The 4,766-nt window shown below is 35.5% G+C and overlaps 1 long non-coding RNA gene across 1 annotated transcript; it reads right to left on the bottom strand.

The window, feature by feature from the left end:
- Nucleotides 1–1,012, bottom strand: LOC145039521 (uncharacterized). The gene is made up of 3 exons (XR_013679821.1): nt 804–1,012; nt 448–701; nt 1–336 (listed from the first exon to the last, which is right to left on the bottom strand). It is a non-coding gene; the product is annotated as an uncharacterized LOC145039521 (long non-coding RNA).
- Nucleotides 1,013–4,766: the final 3,754 nt, after the last annotated feature.

Here is a 4,766-nt window from a genome sequence, read left to right as displayed (position 1 = left end):
TTTCATATTTTTATATTGTTGTACCTATGCCGTATCCGTATCTTGAATATTTGAATTTTGCCGTTTTTCGTTTGCGTTCCGTATCCGTTTCCTGTTGCCGTATCCGTTTCCGTGCAACTTAGCTTTTTGTTTCCAGGAAGGAATCATTTGATAGACATCAAATTTAGTGAACAATTAAACATCTTTGCTACCTCCATCTCGAAATCATTGTACTTTGAATTCTCATCTATATCTATGACAAGCTTGTTGAACAATTTTTCAGGAGTTACAGCATGCATTATCTGTTGGTTGAGAATGCGACCATACATGAACAACATTGTAGTGAAAAAGAAATACCTATAAAACATACATGTTTCCATTTACTCATAATATACATATGTTATCATAAACAATATATATATATATAATTAAAGAGATTAGTTGTAAACAAACGAAATTGGTTCTTACCAATTGAGAAGTCTGAAGCCTGGAATACGTCTATCTTCATGAGCTCTTCTAAGTAAATTGAAGAGCTCACTTGCCATTAAGATTTGGATTACAACAATCATACCCCAGAGATAAAAATGACCTAAATACACAACCAATATGAAGCCCACAAGCATCCAGGCCGGAGAATATGTTCGGATCCACATTGATATGTATTTGTTTTAATCATTCACAAGCAAATCACTTCCATTTACCTTAATTATATCTGGAAAATCCTGGAAAAATAAGGATTTTATGTTATTAAATAAGGTAAGATTTTGTAACAAAATCAGGATCTTTATAAGAATTGAGATACTAGACTTGAAAATCCCACCAACCTTAGTTGATTTTCTCCGATTCCGAGCTCGGGAATTTGAACCTAATCTAGGGCTTTGAAGCTCTCTCTCCATTATTCTAAGATTCATTTTGGAGGCTGGAATATTCAAGTCGATGTACACCTAAACAAGCCAAGCTTAGAAGAAAAATGTTATTTTATTAAAATGAGCCTTTCTTGATGAGGTGAGAAGCCCATATATGTATAATCTAAATTAAGTATGTCCAAACATGCTAAAGCAAGTAATATCAACACGATGGCTTATCATTTATCAAGGAATTGGATTGAAGAGTTTAAATAAATTAAGGTATAACTTTTAGTTTAAAATTTGCAAAAGGAAATAAATATGATCAAACATCATAAAATGGAATTCGTAACAATTTTCAATTTTGAGAAAAAGAAACATATAGAATTTTTTTTAGAGTGAGAATCTAAGCTAAAAGATTTCTCCCCTCACTCCATTAATTAATACCGAAAAGGATCACCTAAATTGCTTTTAGAATGTTATGACGTACATCCTTGGATTTTGTGTTTACTGCTCCATTCCATATTTAGCAAAGACGATAATCATGGGTTTCAAATCCAGGTCCTGGATGCATTAATTGATGTTTTTGATCATCGAACATAATCCGCCAATTGGATGCCATCAACCTCACACAATGAATTCAGGTACGTTGGATAATAACCCACAAATCGTGATCCCTCATGCAAAATATGCTGATCTAACACGAGTTTTTAAATAATAAATGATATTGTCGATTCAAAATTGCTTCAAATTCATAAGAGAAAATGAGATGAATGGCAGTATATAATCATGCAATTTAAGGAAAAACAGAATCCAATATAAAACTAATGAGAGAGAGACAGACATACAGAGAGATCGTATGTACATTTGATTTCGAGATATCTAGTAATGATGTTGAATATCTGTAGGTATAGATTCCTCGTGGTTCACGGATATCAGAATATCTGATCACCGAAAAGGCATTGGTAATTAAATTCTTTTTAAAGAACGAATTGAAGGTAACGAGCATTCGAATCAACCCTCCCCGCTTCAGTCCCTGGTGGAAGGCGTTCAAATGATTCAAAAACAACATATTCTTTTGTTTAAGGTTGTGTGGTCGTTGGCGATGAAGATGATGGTGGTGGTCAGCAACCAGTGATCGGATGGCCGGCATGAAGGGGTCTTCAACCGGTGTCTATAGTCGGTGACGAAGATGGATCCTACATCGACGAGGCACCTTTATTGGTGAGGATTTCCCGAGTGGGATATTAGGTCGATGTTCTTTCAATGGTGGAATGGGGGGTTTTCAAAGTGATGTCAGTCGTATATAAAAAGAGGATAAATTAGGTTTAAAACCAACTAACATAATTATGAGTAAATTATATGAATGGTCCCTATGGTTTAGGGTAATTTGTACATTTGGTCATTAACTTATTTTTTTTAACTCGTAAGGTCCCTATTGTTTGTTTTTGTCACACGTTTGGTCCATGTCTTACCTAAAAAGACTATTTTTCCCTTGATTTTTTTTAATTTATTTGAATAAACAAACCCACATCCCCACCCCCTCACCTTACCTTACCTACCCCCACCATTTTTACCAATTTAAATAATAGACTTTTTAGGTAAGACAGTGACCAAGCGCGTAACAAAAACAAACCGTAGGGACCTTTCGAATTAAAAAAATAAGTTATGGACCAAGCATGCAAATTACCCCAAACCATAGGGACCATTTGTGTAATTTACTCCATAATTATAGGGGAGTATTTGGGGAAGTTATTTATCAAATTACCTAATTACCCTTATTTATTTATTTTTATTTTAAATTTTGATTGCTCAACAATCAATCATACATCCACACAATACTTAGTAAGAATATTTGAGCCTCTCTCTTTCTCTCTCTCTCTCTCTCTCTCTCTCTCTCTCTTTCTCTCTCTCTCTCTCTATATATATATATATATATATATATATATATATATATATATATATATATATATATATATATATATATATATATATATATAGAACTCAAAGATTTGCGAGAACCCGATAACTCTTAATTCACTTAACATTTTTTAGAACGAATACCACTCTTAGTGTAACGCCCCATTCTTAAAGTACTTATGTATGAGTCCCCGTGATTTAAGAGGAAGAGTATTTTGGTCCTTTTATGGGAAATGGGTTTCATCCGAGAAGGTTTCGGACCATGGTATGTATCTAGAAGTGTAGGGCTTCTCGCCACATCTTCGTGGATATAAAGTTCTTCGAAAACGGAGCTAGAATGAGGGAGTTATGACACTTTAAAATCCCGAAAGAAAACAAGTTACCCCTATTACTCCTCATAAAGGCCGAGAGGAGCATAAATATTGACCATATAACAATTAAGATTAAAAGGAATCCACAAGCCACCCACGATAACCACATTACTAGTACAAGTAACACTACTTTTAACAAAAACATTTGGATCCCAAACTGACAGAATACCTCCAGATCGTCCCCAAGCACAACTCGTAGCAAAATCAAAACGACAATTACCCCACATACTACGAATCTTGAATAGATCAACTTAAGTCATTCTCGTTTCTTAAAAACCTAAAAAAGACACTCCAAACTACAAACATAACACCTTAACCCAACTTCTTTTCAAGAAATTCTGGGTACCACAAATATTCAATGAAAGACAATTCATTGATCCACCTGTAACACATCAATACTAGACAAAATCTCTTTAACCGGCTCCTTATTAGATTCCATATCATACTCAAGAAGGCCTCTCACCCTCCACACCATCCACCGCATGTGTCGGGCCATTTGGCATCACATACTCATCCAACCTAACCAAAGAAACATCTCTAGGTGTAACACCGTGATTTTTCAAATAAATTGTTTTTTTTTCATTTTAAATTACAAAAATTCTCATAATACATTCCACGAAAATCCCAAAAATCAATTAACAAAACACAATTCCATATTAGTTAAATTAATAATCCAGGATCCTCTAAAAGATAACTCTTTATCTCGTGTGTACAATCGAACCGTCGCCTTCCCGTGATCCTGAGAATCACCTGAAACACATAGCACATAACACTGTAAGCACGAAGCTTAGTGAGTTCCCCAAAATACCACGCACAAGTAATTAACCACTCGAGGCTATAACTCTGTAAGACCCTCTTGGTCAATGTGTCTCAGTGGGACCCTTCGGTCCCACAACTCTGACGGACCCTCCGATCCTAACTCTGTGAACCCTCTGGTCCTAGCTCTGTAAACTCATAATAATACACATCATAAAACACATAGACATAATGTAGGATATCATAATACTCAAATAAACATATGAGATCAACATATACACGGATTATTATAAAAACATAAGTCACAAAGACAGTATACATGATAAAACATAACACATTATAAACAAATAAGACCCTCCGGTCGATAATGTACTAAGACCCTCCGGTCTATATGTAATGAGACCCTCCGGTCAATAATGTGCTAAGACCCTCTGGTCAATAGTGCAAATAAGATCCTCCGGCCACACCCTAACTCTGTGAACCCTCTGGTTCTAATTCTGTGAACCTTCTGGTTCTAACTCTGTGAACCTTCTGGATCTAACTCTGTAAACATGCACAACATAAATCACATAGAAATAATGCAGTGCAACACATAACATACATAGCATACAAATACTCTATCACATAACTCTGGTTACCTACTCAAGATAAAGTATACTGAGAAGACTCACCTCGGCTGGCGAGCAGATCCTATAAATGATGTTGTACTCCGGCCTCTATCACTGTGCCAATCCGACATTTAACCCCATTAGGATCTAAGACTAAACCTTCACATATTAGGTCTAAATATGGTCCACCAACTCAGTCCATAAATAACTTAATCCCATTGGGCCCACAAAGGCCCAATACCAAATGCATATACAAAAGTCCAATAATGGCCCAACTTTGGCCCAAT

The sequence above is a fragment of the Lactuca saligna genome, chromosome 4 (assembly GCF_052625555.1).
Source record: "Lactuca saligna cultivar CGN05327 chromosome 4, ASM5262555v1, whole genome shotgun sequence".
Taxonomy (NCBI): Eukaryota; Viridiplantae; Streptophyta; class Magnoliopsida; order Asterales; family Asteraceae; genus Lactuca; species Lactuca saligna.
The sequence above is the reverse complement of the archived record's forward strand: the minus strand, read 5'-3'. Positions and strand labels throughout refer to the sequence as shown.